This window comes from Camponotus floridanus, unplaced genomic scaffold (genome assembly GCF_003227725.1).
Source record: "Camponotus floridanus strain SB8 unplaced genomic scaffold, Cflo_v7.5 scaffold58, whole genome shotgun sequence".
Taxonomy (NCBI): Eukaryota; Metazoa; Arthropoda; class Insecta; order Hymenoptera; family Formicidae; genus Camponotus; species Camponotus floridanus.
Genome location: NW_020229747.1, coordinates 1043133 through 1067169, shown reverse-complemented (window position 1 = coordinate 1067169; position 24037 = coordinate 1043133). Strand labels below are relative to the sequence as shown.

General features: G+C 35.8%; 1 protein-coding gene across 1 annotated transcript in view; it reads left to right on the top strand.

Moving 5' to 3' along the window:
• The first annotated feature begins 929 nt into the window (after nt 1–929).
• Nucleotides 930–24037, top strand: part of LOC105258233 (small conductance calcium-activated potassium channel protein) — a 107601-nt gene continuing 84493 nt past the window's right edge. Inside the window, exon 1 of the mRNA XM_025412865.1 lies at nt 930–1388. The gene's annotated coding sequence lies outside the window, so the exon portion shown is untranslated. The remainder of the gene's footprint in view (nt 1389–24037) is intronic.

Here is a 24037-nt window from a genome sequence, read left to right as displayed (position 1 = left end):
AAAGTAAGGAATAATATTGTTGCAGACTTCAGTGTTCTTAAATTAAAGATGGCAATTGCTAGATTAATCATGAGGTAAAGTGGCTGCAAAGGTGGTTCGGAACGAGGATCGATATCCTCGTGCGCGATATTCTTGTTGCGTCTATTTTTTCTAGCCAATAAGCTCTCACCATAAAATCCGCGTTAATCAGGCTAATTCAATCACTGGATCAGAGAATATCTCTTTCGATCGCTCCAACGATAAAAGAAACATTAATTTTTATTAAACGTTTGACTTTTTTCTCCAAAGGTTGTTAAAAATTGCCGAATCGTCGTCTTTTTTTTTCTATTTCTGTAATACTTTATTATCATTTTTATCAGCGTTTCGAAATTTGAAGTCGTCGGAATGAAACTAGTTTCCTGAAATATTAACTTTTGATTTGATCTCTTCGAATCTCTAGGATCGTACGCGTGAAAATTGTCATCGCCGGGGCGTGTATCGAGTTGAAATCTAAGATATTCCACGGCCGTAGGCGCGCTGCAATATACGTGTAACACATTCTCGTCGTCCGTCTATTTTTACCCTCATCTCTCCGTTAAAGCACACACCCCGCGCACAGGTATAGTCGTCGTGAAATCTAAAAATCGAATAGCAGTGCCTGCCGGTGGAGTCAATAATCGATACATCGCGGCGCTCCGAAAAGCCGGTGACCGCGGCGCGTGGTTCGGAAATTGCAGCGCGCTCGCGCGCTGCAACCCCTTCGGGTGCCTCCGCGGTACACGTGACCCCAATGGCGCCATAGGCGGGTGCGACGGCCCTGAGGACGCCCGGCGTCGCGACGCGACGTACGTACGGCTCGTCGGAGTGTACCGAGGCCGACCGATGGCACACGAGGGCGTAGCGACGGCAACCACGTTTGCCCACGTTACCCTCCAGTCCGTCGTGGTGTGTCTCGTCGGCCGCCGGCTCGTCCGACAACCACGCGCGCTGCTCTGTTTTCTCTCCCTCTTTCTCTATCTCTCTCTCTTTCTCTGTTTTTTCAACTTTCTCTCTCTCTCTCTCTCTCTCTCTCTCTGTCTTTCTCTTCCTCCCGTCCTCGTTCACCCCTCCCGATCCCGGTCTCGCGGTACATCCGGATTTTTTCCCTGTTTGGCGAGCCGTGCGGCATTCGCGCGAGGGTGACCGACCCCGTCGCGTCGAGCAGTGGAGTTATGTTACCGCGCGACTCGCCGCCGCCGCGCCGTGACGTTCCGTGTGCACCTTAAATTCGACCGGGTTAACTGCCGGGCGAAGAACCGCACCGCGAGGGGTGGCAGAGCAGGCAGAGCAGGCGGAGGCGATGCAACGCGGCGCGGGGATGAACGTGCGGGCTGCGTGCTGCCGTCGCCCTGGCGCGAGGGGACGTTAAGGTAAGAGGGTTCAACGAACGCCGATTGCGCTGCCACGCGCGGCTTCTACCCCCTCATCCTTTCTCTCCCTCTCTCTCCCTCTCTCTTTCCATTCTAACCTCCCTCGTGCACTTTGAAACAAAGAAGGAGTTGTTTGTACGAAGTTCCAGGAACTTGCGAATTTTGTCCTGAGCTTCGAGCATCGCGACAGCACCGGATAGATTGTACCCCGTGATGCTTTAGACTGGCAAGAAGAGTGCATTTATTATTCTCGTGTGCTTTGGAGTATTTTGATAGTTTTATGCGAGCGAGCGACTTCGTGTCTACTTGTTGTAAAAACCGGCCAAACATAATATTAATCTTACTACTCGACTCGTTAGTGCCAGGGTAACATCATTTGTTGCACCGATCGATGGTGAAAAATAATATTAATCCTGTTTTTAGTCTACTGTCTTTAATGCGAAAAATAATATTACTTATTATTAGAATCAGAGTGTCGATAAAAGTTTTATTACTCGAGCTCTTAATTATTCTAATTGAGAGTAAATTAAATGCGCTTTTTTTCAAAGTTTTTCGCTTATTTTCCGAGTTGGAAAATTCTTCAATTTTTATTTTCGTTAAAAAGTTCCATTATCGAGGAATATTTTAGAAGATATAAAATCTTCAAATGGGCAAGCAAGTTCTCTTCCATATGGACTTTTGCATTGGATCATATCCGTCATTTCTTGTTAAACATCTTCGACTTTATGTAACTTTCTTGAATAAATCTGAAAAGTTTGTATAGCTTCTTGCTCTTCAAATATCATATTTAATCTTAATAATACTGCATGACTGATGCAAATTTTATTCAGTGATACTTATACTTGTGAGGATAATTTAATGTGCAAAGAATTTTTTAAAAATGATTATATGAGTTAGAGTAGTTAAAACATTATAAGTTAAAACTAATAAAAACATTATGTGAAAGAATACAACTTAATAATAAAAATTAACACATGATATTAAAAATTCTATGCATTGGAAATTATTTTGATCAGATTTTTTTACTTTTTCATAGAGTTGATTTTTCATGATGAAGTTTTTCATCGCACTTGCTTAAAATATTATTAAAGCGTATATTTTCAAATGCATTTTTATTGCAGGCAAATGCGAAAATTTGTTTTTTTTTTTTTTTCAAATTTAAAATGTTTTTATTCAAATCACAGTTATTGAGACGTGTGTAACTTTTATTTATTTATTTTATTTTAAAATTACTTATCTAGTTATTTTTCTGCCGGAGAAAGTCGGAGAAATGGGTCAGATGATTAATATCAATGACTGCCGAGAGTTGATTATGTGATGAACGAAACTCGAAGTCACGTAATACGCTGGCGAAGAAAAATAAACCCGCAGTCGTAGGTTAGTATTTAACTGGGGAATGTTCTGGCAATGATTCCGAGGTCGGTTACCTTAGACATTTATTTCGGCGGCGCTATCGCCGAACGACTCGATGCTGAATGCGTTTATCGATTTCCCTTTAACAAATATATATGTGTATCAGATACTCCGAAACTTGCGCTTATTTTTTCATTCATAGTTTTTTCTTTTTTTATATAAAAAAGAAAATTTCTCTCTCAATTTTAAAATTATTAATTTGTTAAAAAGTCTTATTAATTAAATCGTAAAATTATTAATTTCTTAAAAATTTCTCGCGGTAAAATTCTATATCATTATTTTTCATATCATTAACTAAAACGTGATCTCGTTCTTCATTTCGCGCAGAGAACAATTTCGCGGATCAATATTCTTTCGCGAGATGACCGCGTAAAATTGGCGTTGCATAATTCTCGTGGATAAACGGATCGGAGAAAGAATTATGGGACGCTCTTGCCGCTCGGCGACCACTCAAAGTTAAATATAACGACATATAAAGGCAGCTCTTCGATGATACGTGATATCTGGGGTTATTGCATCTAGATGGCAGAGATTGTCGATAAGGTATTTCAGTTTCAATTCGTCGCAATTTAGAGCGCATAATTCTGTGATAAATTTCATTAAAAAATTTTTTAAATTAATTTTGCATTCATTTAAATAATAATTTTTAATTTAAATAATAATTTTTTTAGCCACACACATGCACACACAAATAAATATTTGAGAAAATTCATAAAGAATTTAAACGACTCAAAATTTAATTTATTTATCAAAAAATTTATCACGAAAATTTATGTAAATTAAATCAGCGTCGAAATTATGTTATTATCCAAATCTCTTTTTAATCCATAGTCGTCTGCCTTTGGTATCTACTTTTATTATGAGAGAGAAAAGTCACATTTTCCCTAAAATTATATGCCATTTGTTTCAATGATATCAAACTGGCATCAACCCTCTTCTCTTTTTTAGAGGATACAATAGAAACGGGAGTGTAAAAACTTCCATTCATTCCACTTATCGATACATCTTTACACCTCCCACGTCTCTCGAACACGAGTTATCACGATAAAGGGTGTGTCTCATTCTAAAATTAACGATCCATTTTTCTTTTGCACATTTATAATCCCCTTTTAATTGAGATTTCTTGTATGAGGTGAAATTGTGCGTTAAAAAGGAGAAAATTATACCTATTACACAATAGAAGTTTTAATAGAAATTTCCTAAAGAAGAGGTTTGATTAAAAAATATTCAAATTTCACTATTTTTTGCAGAAATTAGAAATAGCATATTGAATATTTTGACACTATCTTTGTTTTATTGTGAATTGGAAAACATTTGTTTTATCGAATTCTTTCAATTTTATTTCAAATAAATAATTTTGCTTAAAAATACAATTTTGTTTTTAGCTAAATTTTCGTTCCGTTGAACAATTTCTTTTAATAAATCGCTAATTGAATCGCGTGTAAAATTATGTAAAAAAATTGCGGGTAAATTTTGCGAGGAATAAAAATTGTCGATAAAAGTTGGCTCGCCAATGTAGCTTTTTTCCTGAGGTATCCCGTGGAATTTAAACGACGAAACTCGCTTTTGCGACACTTCGTGGTACCGATTTATTTTTACCGTGATTGCTATATATCCGGGCAGCTCCCTTTTTTTCATTTCAGCGTGTGAAAGGCCCGCCGGATGTTCGAGGGGGATAAAAAGTGAGCGGCACGAGAAGGGAGCGAGCTGAAAGACGAAAGACACGCGAAAATCCGATACAGAACTGCTGTTTTTCCTCCCACCATAACCATCTTATCTAATTTACAGCTGTATGATTCACATCTTTCGCACAAAGTTTCATAATGATTTATACGTACGCTTTAACGCGTGTACGTTGATTTATTGTTGTCGTTAATTAGGTTTTTTTTTATACATAAAGGACTTTGATTTACCTCCGACGGGAAATTCTTTGACAAGCGTGTTTATACAGTGTGGAAATCTATCTGCACGTAAAATATCGGAAGCGCTAGTTTGCAGTTTGCAAGTCATAAGCAAACGAATCGAATATTCTGAGTCTTTTGAAAACTTGAAAATTATGATGCTACTTGGAAACTTTTGATCTATCTGTGGTTTTGATGTATCTTTCGAACATACATTTTTGAGATTTCGAAGGAGATCTCTCTGTATATAAAACTATGCAAGAAAGAATTTCTATGAATTTCTCGTATCTTGAACCACGATCCTCATGCCATATCTGCTCAATGACGATCGTGACGAACCCACGATTACGTTTTTATCGTTAACAATGTATCGTAAGATCTTTTCGCGATGGCACGTTTTTCGAGCCGTGTATTGATTTCATTTTTCTATGCATCGCTATTCGAAAAACATCATTTTCTTTTATCTATTACGCTATTTTATGATGGGAGGGATACAATCAGGAAAATGATCAGATTAAATTTTAATCAATACAGTGTCATGTTAAAACAGCGAATAAAATGTAAGACTGAGACGAGATTTCCATAATAGATTTGCATAATAATTTGAAAAGGAATATATTATTATTATTGATTTCCGAGTTTTGCATGTTGCAACTCGGAAAGATCATTCCTCAATCCTCGCGCGTTATTATACAACACGACGAAGATCATTGGATATGTCGGTGGGACACCCTCTCTTTAAGCCCTTTAAGTCGTTAAGCTCGCATCGCAAATGGAAGGTTCGCGTGCACACACTACAAATTGGAGGACACACATACGTGTTGCGTTGCTTTTAGCTTCGGAAGACGGTAATATTCTTATCATTAACAGTGTAATCCGGTAATAATAGAGTAAACGAAAAATGTCTAAATATAGCTCAAACATGCAAATAAATTTTACATTTTCAATTCCGCGACATATGGATTTACATTTAGAAGGATAGCAGAATAATAAGTTAATGCTTGTGTTGAATTTATATTAAAAGCGAACGATTATATTTTGACATAACAATATATCGTAAGAGGAATCTTCCGAATTGTTACATTTTTTTATATCAAATATATAAATATTAAATATTACGTAAATAATTAGTTGAATATTTTTCTTTATTTTACTTAAACTTTATTATTAGTTTTATTATTAGTTGAATATTTTTTTTATTTTACTCGCGTATGATACCCATGATTATTGTATGATTTATCTCGTGTACCTTACGAGGGTTTACATAAAAGTAAATAATTTATCTACATTGATTCTCTCGAGCGGTCACATCATATTCCCCTGCTAACATTATTTTTTTCGTTCGAGGATTAAATAAAATCGTTAAATATTGTACCGTATTGAGCATTATAGGATAAAATACGGATATAGATGCAAGATAAAGTATCACCCTAAGGGACGAAGCTCAACTTTAGTAGTCCGGCGTGTCCCAGTCACACACGTGAACGTGTAATCAACGAAAGGTCTCTCTTCACAGGGGATTCGTGAAACTTTTATGCCCCGGACAATCTAGGTGGGTGCGGGCTCGGACTCAGATTACGGTATCATTCGCGTATTAATTTTTAAGCGTCGTCTGGATTTTTAAACAGATTATAGTCATATCGACCGATATAATTGGCGAATGACGTCCTTCGCGCACTTAAAGATCCGGCGATGCGTCTTTGGAAACCGCGATGTCACAATAAATCGTTCATCAGTCGTCGTCCCAATATACACATGGTCCAAGTATACGTACACACGAAGTTCATTTACTCGCCGACTGCCAAAGGCAACAAGGGAATCGTGATACATCGCGCGGTTTGGTTGTAACACGTATACGAGGTGTTCTTGTTTACCGAATTTGCGTTTCATCTGCGAATATTTTAATTAAGAGAATTTTTCTCGCTAACCATATTATTCATTTTTTTTGCCTTAAAAACAGGTGAATTTAAATTAAATTGGGGAGAGACAAAAATAAATTATACAATTAAAATAAATTATACAAGTAATAATTTTTTATATAAATTATTACATCTTGATATTGAAAGTTATTATTATTTAAAACTTGTCATAATTTGACAATCGCTAATTTTGAAATGTTTATACAATATTTCTGTCGTGAAAAATAATTTTAGACATGTTCGTTAAAAAAATACATTTATACCAAAGAAGCAAATATTTGTACAACATTCGCAATTAGTACAATGGTTTGCGTAAAAATAATATATAACTGATTTGTGTGCGAAAGCGTTGACCTTTTAAAGCTTTGAATCCTTTAAACTTTGACACTTGTGAACTTTCGCATTATCATAGAAATTGCGACACCGATGTTGCCGCAATAAAGAGTTTCACAGGAATTCTTTCGACTTACAAATGAGAGAGAGGGACCGAAAACGAGACAAAGAGAAGCTAACTACCAGATTACTTTAAAACCGGTACAATCCTCTTCGGAAGAATTTATGCAACACGAAACGCAATTAGTCGCGGCTGCCATAAAATAATTTTCCTTTGTCTACTAATTACGTTAATTATCTTTTCACGGGCAATTGAATATTATTCGTAATATTGGCGAGCATAATCGGCATAATCGAGCATAAACAGATAGTTTCCACGCGAACTTTTAAATATTTTTATTAAATAAGATTAGAATATGTATAAAATGCGAATGCAAATTAATATACGCGAGAAATATATTTAATTCAATTTTTAGAGAGAGAGAGAGGAATTTCATAAAAGCAAGTTGCTTTTATAGAATTTTGTATGCAAAAGTACAAGAGCTTTTATTGAAAAAGTGTTGTAATTCTTTAACAAGTATTCTTTAAAAATATAACGACATGACTGCTTAAGAATAAAAGAGTTAACATTTTTCACGATGTGAGTTCCAAGATATAAATATGCCTTATAAAAGCGCTGCAACTACAATATGCTAAGTAAGCATACAGCACCATATTGCATATTTTATAACTGAGTAACTGGAAAGACTGTAGCAAATTTTAGTCGGAAAATGCATTATAATGCAAATGCCAAAAGATAGTGTCTTGAAAGTGACAAGATGTTTCATACCATCAGGAAACTGTGCGATTATACGGAAAATAAGTAATAATAATATGCTCTCTGACAACCAGATGTAGTCCCATTTAATTTTATCCGACATTTAAATTTAATTACGTTCTTTGTAACTAATGGAAAATGAATTTTTTTACTCATGTTAGTATAATTTCTCTGATTTACTAGAATATATATACATATATTTGAAAAAGAGGTGACTGCGAAAATAAAACTTTTCTTTACAACCGTGCAAAACGACGTTGCGTGCAAAGCGGTGCATTCCTATGCGTGTTTGATTTACATAATTACAATTCGTCCGCATGACCAAGTGTAATGTCCTGCCTTAATGAATTCTCGATAATCGATGCGCTCGGCTGAAATGCATCGTAATTAGTTTTTGTATCTGGGCATCGCGCGAATGATATTATGCCATACGCCGGACTGATTTTTGACCATCTCGTATTTTGCGCAGACATTAAATAACGCAAAACGTTCTTCATTTTTCAGTAATTAGTCACAAATTTTTCATGGTAGACTCGAACAATTCTCGTTTAAATCTCGTGAATAGCACGTTTTAAATACTTTAGTATTACTCTGGCTTATTATTTAATGTATACGCTTGATTAAAAAGCTCTTATGGTTTGCACTTTTAAACATTATTTCTCATAATATAGGTCGCCGAAATTATGCTAGTTGTACATTATACGAAAAGCAGCCATAAATCATCAATTAACCTTAATTTATCATCGCTATTATAGCGATTGTAATCGAGAACGGACCTAAATAATCGCTCCTTTATATTATAATAAATTGAATTTTCATAGAGTTATCGTAATAATTAATTTAAATATTAATATTATTTATATATATATATATATATTTTATGAATTTATATTATGATTTATTATATTACATTAATATTATTTATATTAATATTATATAGACATATTTTTATATTTTGAATTTTTAACAAACTTGTACTTATTTTTATTAAAAATATTATAAAGAGAAATCTAGATATTCCGAGATGTACTGTATATTTTACATCGCCATATATCTTACGCTTTGAAAGATCGGTTTTATATTACACACGAATTTTAAATTACGCGACATGATATCAAAATGTATTTTGTAGTAATGTTCCTTGGTTATTCTATTCGTTCCGCGTGCGCATTTTCCTAGTTTTACTATCGACATCCTGTCAGGACTCTTCGAACGTGGAAAATATTCCCCGAGGAAGAAAAATGCGTTGGAAACAAACTAGTTGAAAGTTGAAACACTATTATAATCAATTTTTCTATTAGGAGATAACGTTATTCAAAAAAATTAAATTGACAGAGATCAAATTTAACATAAACTTTTATATTATCGAAATAAAAGTCAAATTATCAAATGTAAATCGATAAATATAATAAGTTTGATAGAAATGGCATTTCTCTTAAAAAAACAATATTGTTAACGTTATTGAAATATTGTATATTTATTTGATGAAATGATGAACATGATGTAAATTTACTACTGCTCGTGTTATATAATATTTCCCTCGAATTTCCTAAATAAATAAATTAAATAATATAATCATGAAATAATAATCGTTCATTATGTGAGTTTATCACTGAGATTAATAAGCTCAACGAACGAGGTCACGTGTATCAGGCGTTACATGTACATCCTCGTTTGCATGGCGTATAAACTACGTTGACGGCGGATGCCGAAACTCCAATGTGGTTTGGAGCGCGAATGAAATAAACAGCACTGAAATACATATGAAGCAAGGTAATGGAAACCTCGAAGCAATAACTTAAAACGCTCAAACTTTCCGGCATTAGAGAATATTAAAGATTCCAACGGGGGCAGAATAATCTGCAGAGATCTAATGTTAAAAATTTCTCAAAGTTGGCAAGAAGAAAAAAGACGCTATCATCTATAGTTTGAAAGATTCAAGAATGCAAAAATTGTACATGAAATATTCGATATTTTAAAATTATAAAATGCAAAAGTGCCTAAGAGACAAGAAAAAGTTACTAAAACATTTTTTACATTTTTCGTTGTCCAAATAGAAATTTTGATTATCGCAAATCTTGTATTTGTAGGTCAATTCGAACTTGACTGACCTCGAAATAGCCATATTTTACTGCGGCGTTAATTTCCATTTCAACATGTCATGATAAATCCCATCAATGCATTAAATGGCATTGAAAGATGGACGATGAAAATATAGGCCGCAACTGCATAATGCTTCGCCGGAAGCGACCGTTATTAATCGCTTCTAATTACGCCGAAATATATTTCGGCACGATAGGCTGTGTTGCCAAATTAAATGACTCTTCCTCGCGTGACAAAATTTCGGTGATGTCTTTTGTGCCAAGTGCTGCGGTTTGTTTTATTAAAATGTGTAATATTTCGCGATATACATAATTTATACATCGAGAAATATAAAAATATATCCCGCGAGAGGAGATTAACACGGCAAAGATATATTATTTTTAACTTGATAATCGATAATTGATATTTTTTTATTAAATGTTTTATTTATTTATTCAATTTATCGAGTAAAACTGCTCATTCGCTAACAATTGAGTAAAATTATACACGTAATCTAGCAATTAAATATTATTTATAAAAAATATGCAGATGACATTAAAACGAGATAGATAAATAATTGAACAAAGTTATCAATATCGATTAATTAAAATGAAGAGCGTTATTATAAATGAACGCATTTATAATAAAATTCGTAAAATTTATTGCTGGAAGCGATTAAATCATTTTATCATTATTATTATTCATGAAATGAAAGGTACCGTTGGGTCCTGCGATTTAAGGGATGGAAATCTAGAATATGTGACGGTTTCGAATTTAGGGGAGAGGCGAGGCAGGATAAGCTTTTTCGACAAACTTTCAAAATACGAGGAGAGAATCTCGCAATCTGTCCCTCCTTTCTCCCTGTGCGATTTATCGTCGTTATCCTTTAGTCGTTGTAATTTACGTTTGAGCTTACGGAGGCGAAATTTCGGATTTCGGCTCATTTCCCTCTAACCTACCCTTCGCTTTGCGGTACAGTAAGAAATATTCGGCAAAGCTCGTCAAAGCATTAGGGATGCTTAGGTCGGTCACGTAGTTCGAGACACATCACCCTTAGGGTCAAATACATAATCTCGATCGAATAACTCTCTCCTTTCAGCTCGACGTAATATCCGGCATCATGTCCTTAGTTTATTAGTTGGCCGATTAATTAAGCGTGCTCGCGTGTCTCGGGATGCAAAAATTCATATAATCCTACCAGTCATTAGGGATGTTGTATGGGTTGTGAATTATATATATCGGAAATTGTGTTGTGTATAAACTGCGCATTAAGGAGAAAGGGGGAGAGAGAGAGAGAGAGAGTGTTCGCGCCTCTATTAATCGATTATTAAATGGAGGTAATAAACGCATAAACCGCGTAAAATAAGGTAAATGTGATTATTATCATTATGTTGAGTAATTTCAGGAAACACATACTAATAAAAAATGCTCTTTGAAATGACACGTATTATTACACAATAAAAATAATTAAAAAATAAATAATTCTAATTTAATAATATTTGAAATGATAACTTTGTTAAAAAATAATATATTCTACAACTTTTTGTTTAATTTAATACTTATACCGTGTAAGGTAAATAGAGAAATTTGAAAAAATATAAATATATACAGTTAGCTTTGCGGATTAAAAAAATTGGAAGAATCGATCCCCTGCCGCCTGTTGACTGCTCACTTTTTCGATACAATTGACGTGGCTTTATCAGAGAAATGTGCTTTAATTCTGTCGAGCCTGTAAGCCTTAACGCCGTTAACTCCATTCGTTATCTGCCTTCGTTAATCTCAATTTCCCGGACGACGCGTCAATCCGGTCTCACTATAACTTCGGCGTGTCGATAGATTTATCGTGACGGCGATCGCGCACAGAGGCCCCGGCCGCGTGTCATTACGTCGCCTTTACGTGTCGTGTCACCGTTCCGTGACTCCATCGCGATGAAAACTACTGAAACTCCATTGTGCCGCCACGTGTTAACGCCGCTCTTGAAACTGTATGAACCGTCGCGGCCTGGCGCGTAATTCACGTCATCAGGCGGACGGATTTAATTTTAAAGGCGATTTCTCTCGAGCCCGGCGTAGTCTTCCGCGTTTAATTTTAATCCCTTTGTACTTCCGAGGTCTTAAAATATTTCCACCGGAATCGGATGATGAGATGTACATACGCGACGCGTGACCGCGGCGAGTTTCGTTGCGGAAATAAGACTAATCTCTCTAAAGTTTGGAGATGAGGATTTTAATTCCCGAAGGGAAATTAAAATTCTCATCTCCAAAGCTTTTCAGCATGCGCAGAACTTTCGTATTCAATCCTTTATTCCTTTTCCCGCAAGTACGCCAGAGAGCGTGTTTACATTGTATCTCATTCGTACCTTAGTTTCTTTTATGCCGCACCTCATTCGCTTTTTCCTCGCAAGAAAATATATAAAGTTATGCAATATCTTGAGGGCATAAAGTATTTTTATTTACTTGCTTTGTGTTCCATCCCTCGTCCATCCTCTCGTCGAGATGATCTCTCTTTCCTCTCTTCCTCTTTGTTTCCCTCCTTCGTTTTACTCCAACTTTATTACTTGCTTAATTAGCTCGTTCGATATATCTGCCGGTGCTTTGGTTCAGGGAGTTTTTATTATCGTGCGCCGACGTTATTATCGTGTTCGCGAGGGAGGAAGATGAAGGAGGCCGAGCGAGCAATGCTCGAATTTCCGTGAAATTTATTCTGTTGCACGAAAACCGCATCCTAAAGCGAATTTCCTGTTTCGATACGTCGGTCATTAGAAGCAAAATTGTATGGAAGGCCGGTCGCGGAGCAAAGTTTTCTTTTTAATTGCCCATCGACGCGGCCAGAGAGGGCGATGTTTGACCGAAATTTATCTTGTTTTCATCGACGAGCGTTTTTTAATTGGCTCGCTCGTTCCACTTCCCGATGCGATTACTCTTTTGCCATCGATCATGCCACTTATCGCTGATATCGAAAATTTGTCGTTCACGCGCTTCCCCTCATTCTTTTTCCCTCAAGGAAAAGTTTAATGTAATTATAAAATTTTGCTTGAAGTATAATTATGTAAATACTGTATCCTAAGAATGTATAATTTAGTAATTTAAAAAAAGGAGATTTCTGTGAAAATCTGAAAAAAATATGTACAAAATTAAACACGATTTAATTGTATTGTTATAATTCTGATGGCATAAAAAGAAATATCGTACGTTTAAGATATTCATAGTAGGAATATTTAGTGCGAAATTTCTCTGAAAGACAAAAATATAAAAAAGAAAATCCTGAAATATATTTGAATTTATTTTGCGAATATATTTTAATTATAGATTTATTTTGAAGATTTATTTTTATATCAGGTATATCGGATTTTTTGAAAAGCTCGTGATAAAACGAAATAATGACGTCTCTCACGCTATTCTGCTTCCCGACGATTCATCCATTTTGCATAAGCCGTCTATCGATGAGCCAATCAGCGCTCTTCACGCCTAAATAAACAATCAGACGCGATCGAGGAACTAAAATGCATGCCAGGTTATGCGTTTGCATTCGTTCGCAATTTTCGGTGGGGGTGGGACGCTCGACATTCACCGGTACACGTGTGTTTCCTCCCCCTTTCCGCGTCCGCTTCTCTATATTTTGCCCTCTTTTTTTTTTCATTTCTAGAATCTCTCGCGTAGAAATTTGACACTCGATTTTCGCTTCGCTTTGATCACTCCGCCGCGTTCCCGCCTCCCCCCCTTTCGCGATGTTTTTTATTATTTTTCTATCATTCTCTATCTCTCTTTTTTCTTTCGCGATTGTTGCATGTTGTTTTTGCAGCCCTCATCCCTCCCCCCCCTCTCTCTCTCTCTTATTGTGGGGACAATTAAAAAAAATAGCCAGGCTAGTTTTACTCCGATCGCGGTGTTTATTCTATCGATCGGACTTTATCTGATCCGTCGTATATTAGCGAGCTACTATGTGCGTGGGAACATTAAAGCAAATTAAGTACGCCGTTACGTCATCGATGTTACCTCGTTGCCACATGTTTACACACGTTGGGTTAACTTGGCGGCGAGTTAATATTCTCCGCGGCTTATCCCTTGGATAATCTCTCGCTATTACAGCGTTAAAATATTTTTTCGATGTTTAAACACGATACGATGTTAAACAACTCGCCTTGCATTATAACGTCGATCTCATTTTTTTCAATTTTCTTCAATATCGCCACACGTAGAATTTTAATTTACGTAGAATATGACCAGCGCAAATAGCAAGGGACTCTACAATGGAAAAACTCACAAATGTCGCACATACCGTGGAGAATCGATTAATTTTTCATCCCGCTCGAAATTCGCCCAAAAAGTTGGCCGGCACCGCAAACATTCTGCGTTTACGCGAGCCGCATAACTAAAACTTATATTATCACCGCATACGAAAAAAAAAACTGAATTTCTACATATTTAATTCGCACTCGGCATACGACGACGGGATTGTTCGTGCAAAATGCAAAAATGTCTGATCGCCAGATAGTTGGAAATTGGAAAAGGGTCTTCTCTACGTGTACTAGGTGGCATGAATAAATAAGAATATTCGTGCAACTCGACGTGGGGTAAAATAATGAGAGGGAAAATTTGGAGAGGGCACTCTTTGTACATCAATAATTTCGTCGATGCAAAAGCGATGCCGCGGGAAAAAAGGGTCTCCGCAAAATTCGATTACATTTCCAGGAAATCTCCCAACTAACGTGATCGGTTTTTGTGCAGAGAAAAAAAGAAATGTCAAATCAAAATTTATATACCTAAACTAACGCGTTCATTGTTTCGTATATACGCAACAATTTATAACAATCTTCTTAGAAGAATTTAATAATTTTAAATTTCAACAATATTATAGTCTTATTTTAATATTGTAATTGTCACCTCAAGAATATATAATTATTTAATTCCACTTTAAGAAAATTATAATCTTTGATTTTAAAATGTTATTTTCTACCCAACATTGTTTCTTTTCCATTCGAGAAAATTAAATCTTAAATCGTAAGAATATATTTTTCTCGATTGAACTATATAAAATGACTTCATTCAAGTACGCAATTATTCGAGCAATTATATTTTTCATTAATTAACGCGATATAATCACATTTCAAGAACTCGCAAAGTTGTTCAACTATTGTACCTCCATATTCATTATGCGATTGTGAACGTGCATCAAAATAGACGCAACATTATATAAACAGTCGGTGAAATTATTTCATTTCCTAATGTGTATCCAGCAACAATCTCGAGTACAATGTGTACAAGTACGATGTGTACGTTGCTCTTGCGCGTTATAAATTAATTTTCTGCGGATTAATGTACCGGTAAGCGCATTTACGGAGTACGTCGTAAACGTGGGATGTTAAAGACAAGATAAAATTTTATAATGTCATTTTCTTTCTTGCTATTTTGCTTACTCAATAACGAAAGGTCTGAGAAGAAGAGGTAGCGAAATGGCAACAGTGAGCTATTCAACACGCCCTAGTAGTGGATAATTTTACTTTATATTCACGAAATACCTTATATTCACGAACGGAATTATACTTGTGAATAAATATATGTACCAATTGAGGGTTCGCAGTATTTTGCATACGAAATGCGAGTCTGGGAGTAATACATAGTTACGCGCATTTCGAACACGTAAACCGCCATAATTTCCGCGGGCATGAAATTTATTGTTCCTCAGTGGCAAGCTTGCGTGAAATTCAGACAGAGAGAGACCAGCGTTATAAAATTATACACGAGACGCGACGTTTCCGGGCCAGACAGGTGCTGCTTGATTTTTATTATTTATATAGCAGTCCTCTCTCCAGCGACCTATATAAAATACCATTATGCATAAGGATTCTACGTAGAGAAAACGCTCATCCTGGGACGAGTTTAAAAAAAAAAGAAAAACGGAGAAAAAGAGGGAGATGGAGATAAAGCATTACGCAAGATGTTTTTCCGAGTTAAATCCCGCGCGATGTCCACCGATGAAAATTTCACGGTGCTTTCACTCGAGCGAGCTTAATCTGTCGGGTAGAAACATTTATTTCGACTCATGCTTAAATTAGACCAAATGATCGCCGATGGTGACTTTTTTTTATCGCCTTCTTGCTTTAATTTAGATAATTGCATGCAGCCAAAATTATAATCTAATATTAAATCCTGTAAAAACGAGTAATTTATTAATAATTAAATTTTTACTTATTTATTTTATGAAAATTAAATTATATATTATATTTAAAAAATGTATGAAGTGTTTTTATTTTTGAATATTTATATTTTAAAAATTTTAAGAAACATTTTGATTTTTCAGAGATAAATTTTCATTCGCTTTGCAGCGAATATCTATGGAATTCGAAAAGTGAAACATTTAATCTTAACATATAGTAGGCCAAAGTATTTTGGTCGTATCGATTGATCGTGGAAACTGGTCGTCTGATTTTTATCGCTTCCGATGCAAAATGTTCCCGATGTAGGATGAGGAATCGATCGGTTGATGATCGATCGGCGCGTAATGAGGTAATTTTTTAAGCAATAATATACCAATCGGTTCGGCTCTCTGCTCTACCTAGTGTATAAATGATTCAGAATCCTTTTCCATGTTCCCTAATTATAGATGCTCGTACACAACGAGTGTTGTTAACTCATGAAATCGAAACGAAATGAGCAAATTACATCGCGAACGCGAATCGATATTTTCCAACGCTGGAAAATTAGCATCCGTCGATCAAAGCGAAATATAGAAAAAATCAATGATACGCGATGCGATTGGAGCAAATGTTGGTGCAATCCGTGATCACGAAAATATAATTAAATAAATGTGTTTACATTTTTTATAGTTAAACATTTTTTTAAATATTTTTCTTGTATGATTTTATCTCTATTTTAACGAACTGAGAAGCTAAATAGAATACAAGGATCGGTGAATTTTCATGTTTTTTGGATTGAAATATTTTACAATGGTAACAAAAAAAAAACAGATAGCGGATGAAACAATGACAAATTAAATTCGCGTTATTGAAAGTATCCATCGCAGGAACAAAGCGTTTTCGCGTTAGAAGCCTTCGCACCCATTTTACTGAGAGTACAATCGCGGTGCAATTTCAGTCGGTGTTCGATGGCTTAATTGTTCGCCGAAAATTAAATAAATGTGTGTTGCGAACGCCATATCGTTTATTAATCGCGCCTTTCGAAACAGAGATTTCAATTGACGTTACTCGATACTTATTTCATCATTTCATTATCCCCAAATGTATTGCTATGCAACTGAGTGTTTACGATATCGATAATAACTGCATAAAAACTTGGCGGAATAAACACATGTTCGAATAAAACCGTTAACGATCTGTAAATATTTGAGTGCGCGCAATATTGTATCAACGAAAATGTTATATTTTTTACATAGGAATATTTTAATCGTGCTTCGCTTCCCGAAATAAATATGTAGAAACGAAGGAAAATATTCCCATGAAAATTAACGAATGTACTCTCGTCTACTTTTTTCTGTGTCAGCGAAAATCATGAAAAATTTTGTTTGGCCCGATGCCGAGGAATCGTATGAATGTTTTACACTCGACAGAGGAACTTTTCACAAAGAGAAAGAGAGAGAGAGAGAGAAAGACAGAGATGCAACCGTATTACTGAAACAGTGGCGATCTTTTAGCGAGATGTTCAGATTCTCATGTTATCTAAGAATCCTCTGGGGTTATCCTCGTATTCTCAGCAGGAACTTAAAAGTTTAAAGGTCTGACCGATTAAGTCTTTGAAACTCTAACGAGGGTGTAACGTCTAGATTAGATTTATCGGTTTTTACTTAATGTCAGATTGCTGCGAAATCTGTTTTAGATCTTTGGTATCTGAAACTTTCGATATCTGAAATTCATGATAAGATGAGATCCAAAGGGAATCTTAGATATCTAAATTATCAGATTTTAAATTTGGAAAGGACTATTGCATTTTAACGGATAGGAGTCTTAAAAAAGTGAAATTTTAAATCTTCCAATCTGTTTTTCTCCCTCTCGAGTTTGCGGGACATTGACCGATGAGACGGATTCTCTTGGAAATTCTCTTTCATTTTTTAAAGTTTTAATTCTTAAATTTTCAGCATCCTCTCAATATCCGATATTTATTTCACGGTATATAACCATGAGCTATATTATGATTGCACATTATACACCTTGCGCAACAACTTCTTAGTCCCATATTTCCCGGGCGACTGCCTTAAATAGTTTAAGCGGGTTCATAAAATTGTGACTTGATATCGATTCGGCCGCAAATAAAGCGGCAGCGATTGAATTTCAGTCGTTCGCGAGTCATTAAATATTGCGACTTGCTCGCCAGTATTAATAAAGAATGAAAATAGAAATAAGAGAGACACGTTCATTAAAATAGTCATTCATCAACACGCCTCGACCTAACATTATATGGCGATATTTTGATATTTAATTGTTTGACATAATTGGCATGTGCCTCAAATTCAACAAATTTCTATCGATAAATTTTATATGCAAGAGTATAAACAGAAATACATTGATGTATAAATAAAAAATAAAAATAATTGACATAAATAAGTAATTATAAATATGTGGGGAAAAAATAAAATTTTCCTGTCAACATTCTTTATCTTCGAGTTTATTCTTCCAGTTATACTTTAAATACGGAAAGAGTTTGTCTACACAAGCGAGATGTACAAATCGCGGTAAGATAAACTGAGATTGGCAAGATGAAAGTGCAATAATTCTGAAGGAGAAAAAGGAGGTTGAATGACATCTTAGCACGTTTGCGTCGTGTGTTGTAGATCGGCTTTTATATCTGTTCGATTTATGTTATGGCTCATTGAACATCGACTGTAGTCTTCTTTTTACTCTTTTCTGCCTGTCCTCCGGCTGCGATGGGGAATGAAGATCGATATATCGAACCCTGCAGCGACAGACACTAGCGACAGACTTTAATTCTCATTGATCATTGACTCTTTCTCTCTCTCTCTCTGTCTCTCTGTCTTTCTCCATTTAATCCTTTATATTCTTTTCCAACTATTATCAGTGCGAAATCTTGGACAGTAATTTTCAAGTAATTTCAAGAATTTTATAAGTGACAACATCCTACTTATTTTTTATTTCTGATTTAATTATTTAATTTACCTAAATTATTTAAAAAATATACAGTTAATTTTTATATTCGCACCAGATACAAAAAAATTTTTTAGGAAGAATTTTATCAAAACTGCAAATTGCGTTATTAATAATGTTCAAGATAATCTCCGCAATTCTTTTATGGCAATCCAATAAAGTAAATCCAATAAGTTTCAACCAGTTGAAAACAAGTGAAGATGTCGAAAAAAGAGGCGATTACGTATGAAATGTTCGAGAATGCATCCTTAGAAAAACGCGGCTTTACGTGCATTTCCGAAATAAATCATTGGTCGCTTTCTTTCTCAGCCGCGTTCTTTTTTTTACCGAACAGCAAGTAGAAATTGACAAATAGCGTTCTAGTTCGTTGTTCTTGCCGAAGGTGCTCCTCAGACTCCATTTTTCCACGGGATAACGATCGTTCTAGCCATCGATATTTTAATAGCATTTGTCCAAAAAACATCTCATTGATTAAATTCGCTTTCGGAATTGAGATTAAATTTGATAAATTATATAGCGCAATTTTTTAAGCTGTCTGTATTTTGCAAAAAATTTTAATTTTCTAAATTCTTTCTTGAAAACCGAATATTATGGAAAATTCTGATCAAAGAGCTATTTTATGCTCAGTTTTGATCTCTAAAACAATTTTAGAATCGTAGTTTTCTAAAAAGAGATTTACATTTTTTAAAATCCGTGTTGTAGTAAATGTAAAAAAAAAAAGAGAAAAAGATCGGTTCTATGTGTAACGAGAAACTTCATCACAAACTTCATCATTACATAGCGCATCAGAGGGCTGAGAAAAAAGCGCTGTTGATCGTGGGTAGCGCATCCTTCCCACCCGCTTATAAAGCTTTGACTAGGCGTTTGTACGCAACGACCCGACAGAATACACTCGCAATTGCCTATTCTCAATTGCAAGCTAAAGGCCGGGTTTCCTACCGTCCACCTCTTACCAAGCAAGCCTTTCCCCGATCGATCCGCGAAGCCTTGATTAGATTTAGCTCCGGCGATTGAGTCGGTCGCTTCATTACATTAATCCTATAGCATTCAATCCAGTACACTTTTCTCGAAAGGACGTTACGTCCCTTTTCTAAGTGCACTGATTGTTATTCTTATAACAGGCTTCCTTCGTTCACGCTCTTCTTTGTTAAAGATAATTCGGTAAAAGGAAACCTTAACATTGCACCCCGCCATGTCTTCGATTCAATTAATTTCTAGATAAGAGAGAGAGAGAAACATTTAAAGAACTCATTTAAAGCAATTGCGTTACACCCCATAATCTTTTTTAACGCGAGGATAAATAATCATATTTTAATTATTGGAAAATAATGATGAATAATAGTTATAATGAAATGAAGAAATGATTCTTCTGTTATATATTTTTTAACGCGAAGATAAATAATAATACTTTAATTATTGAAAAATAATGATGAATAATAGTATAATAAAATAAAGAAATGATTCCTCTGTTAGATAATATTACGTTATATAATATTACGATGTCATTTCTACGGAAGAGAAGTATATACACGAATATATACTTGAGGAAATATATCCGTTTTCAGAAGGGCAACGCTTTTCGATTCACCCAGTGTGCACAGAATCAGACTGAAAGGCGAGCTATAAATTTCCTGTTCCGTCAGTCCTTTCGTTTTTTTATTTCCGCGGTACGTTTTCACGCGTATTCGACGAGCCGGAAAAACGATCGTCGGTCAAAGAGTCGCACAATGCGAGTTTTCGCGAGCGAATACGATTCTCTACCGCGGCTCGACCAACCGGAAAGGAAGACCGATCGTACCGCGGGATTGCGGCGGACGTTTATCGTGAATTAAAGGGATCAAAGGGGGATGGCGACGTCTTCCGGCGAATGGCGGAGAATCTCCGACAACTTGAGCACTTTGCCCTCCATCCTTGCGTCTTTTCACGTCCCCTTGCTATTCGATTTTCGAATGATCGGAGTGCATGTATGCACGAATAGTCACCGAGATATATGTAAACTTGGAAATATATAAAATAATTTTTATAATAAAAAATTCCGTCAAATTGCTCGTTTAAAAATTATACGTTAATTTTTAATTATTTTTGAAATAAAAAATGTCCTATATTTGTTATATAATATTTAGAGTGAAAAATACCTCCTTTACGCGCGTATAATAATATAAAATAATAATAAAATCCACGGCCTTTTACCTACTTCTCGCGCAACTCTGATAAAAAGTGTTCGGATACGATCGATAAATCTTTCATAATTCTTTTCATTTTTGCCGGAAAGCTTCTTCGGCGAGAGAGGGAAAGAGAGATGAGGGCGGTAAGTGACAAATCGGAGGCGACCGACTATTCGTGAGGCGGAAGTTTTGCCGGTGGAATATGAACCGTGGAGAGAAACAAGCGCGAAACAGAAATGCATCTCGCAAATACGTCTGGCGATACCCATCCGCGCTCACGCGGACGGAAAATGGCGTTCCGGCGCGATGCGTTTAGCGATCCGATGATGGAAGCGTCGTTACGACGTATAAAAGCATCGCCGTCGCCGCCACCGCCGCCGCCGTCGAGAGATCATCTATTTTTATACACGCCGGTCCAGGATCCGGATGATAAAGCACTCTTGGAACTTTGCACCCCTTCCCCTATTTATAAACCGGATTTGGCATCGTCAAGGCGAACGATGGATGCTGTTCCATCCGCGGTGTAAATCTGATTAGGAAAAATTCGTGTACGTGTTGATTCGCTCAGCGAATCTTGTTAATTAAATCGTAAATGAATAAGAGAAACGGATTGTTTATTTTCTCTCTTCATGTTAATTTTCAAATTTACATCTTGAGCGAAAGAATGTAAAAATTGTTTATTTATTTATTTACATATAAATCCATGGAAATAAATAAATGAATAATAAATTCAAACTAATTTAATTTCTGGCGTTTATTAATAGATTAAATATTATAAATGTGCTTACATCTTATATTATAATTTTTGCGAAATGAAGAGGATCTAATAATGAAAAATGTGTGGCAAGAGCTTTTTTTATTCTGTCGTATGAGGGAAAACTCGCCATTATATAAATAATTTGCGGAGAACTCCGAATCTAATTTTCTCGGGAATATAATCCGCTCTCAACAATTTATGTTTTTTATAAGACATTTTCACATTTCGCGCATATTTGATAAATTTTATATCAGAAAATATGATTTCTTTCTCTTTCGCTCTCTTTTTTTTCATATGCCATCATAGAGAACTTCGTTGCACAGAAAATTCCCCGTTATAAAGCGCTCGGCGTAAGTAAGATGACCTGATTCAGCACGTCTATCCAACAAAATCCTCGGTGTATTAATTAGTCAGCAAAGCTTGACGTATATATACTGTGTACACTACATTACGACTGCACGGCGATCGATCGCTCCGCATGGAGTACGCGTCGCGATAACGTACACTTTGTCCCGCTGCATTGCTCGTCAATAGATAGACGTAATTACGTTATCACGGCGTACATGGTTTCTCATCGAGTCGGTACAATCAAACGATAATATAGGCTTAAAATTTCCAGACAAGTCTTTTCGATGTTGCGGAAGGCTCGAGAGTTTACAAGGTTTGTCAAGTTGTGTCAGAAAAGAAGATATTCATATTTTATTTTCAATCTTAATTTTATTCTTCAACATTTCAAATAAAATTAGAAAATTATTTTATAAATCTATAATTTAAGAACAGACAAGCTTAAATAGATGAGAAACTTTTTAAAATCCTGAATTTAAAAGGATTCAAAAACAATTCACGGATCTAAAAACGTGCAAATTTTGACGATATGTTAACAGACAGTTTCGAGATTGCAAAGACTTCTGATGTTACTGGGGCGAAGAATTGTGATTTATTCGGCTTGATTGTCGAATAGTTCTTTCATTCCGCATCCGAAATGAACGGAAACATGGAACGTCGCTCGTTTATAATCCTTTAAACGTGAATCACCGGTGTGTCGCTTATCGTTAAGCGATGTCAGTTTCTGCGTCAGTTGGCGTCCATAGTTATTTAAAGGCATCGCGTCTGAGTGCTCCCGAAATAGTGTGACGTGGCTGACGTGGTTTGCACCGGTACGAGCGGTTTGCGTAAAGAGAGGATATTCAATTTTAACGTTCATTTCAACAAAAAGTTTTATTTTTGCAAAATTAAAATAGGATAGGTGCTTGAAAAAATATTAAACGTCCCAGTGACATGCATCTTATGGTCAGAATTGTTTTTATCAGAATTATTTTTATTTCTCTCGTTTTACATCAGAAATCGGATAAAGATTTTGTAATCCTAGGTTTTTTATCTGGTTATATTGATATAAAAAAAAACTTGAGTTTTGTCCTTCTTCATTTTTCCCTCATTCGTGTAATCAAGTTCCAAAATAGACGTGACTGAATGGCACAATGTTCAATTTCCCCATTTATTGCGGGATTTTAGATTTTGCTCGTAAGCTAATGAAAATGACTTCCCATCGACAAGAATCTTCCATGTACGCCATTGACGTTCTTATTACAGTTGGATATTCCCGGCTAAATGAGAATCGACCCGGACATTAATCCGCTCGATTATTTCGTCTCGAGAGCAGAAGGAAGGGAAGAGATTCTATTGTAAAGCATTCAATTTTCGGTTAGTCAGCAGCTCGAAGATTAGCCTGCAACTTTTCAAGAAATCAATTGTACGAGAAATGATTGTCGAGGCAGCTTTTAATCACTTAGCGAGGCAGGCATTGTATCGTTTGTTTCGCGTTTCGTGCAATTTCGCGATGCAGCGGCCATGTTTGTAAAAAAAGCACTCTTGCAAACTTTCGGCGATCCGCAAATGGTTGATAAAAAAATTCCGCTCTCAGAAGGCTGTTTACGTGTTAAATTTCGCTAACTTTTACGCGGTTTCGTGTCGATTCAACTATTTCGCAATCACGCTCGGAGAGAAGCAAGTTCGCTAAGAAAGTTTCCTTGCACGTTTTGCTCCAATCTGGTTCGGACAATCTAACACGCTGGATACGACCATTTTTAGTCGAGTAATGCAGAGCGAGACCGATCAATTTCATGCGTTACTTTGCTCAATTTTTTCT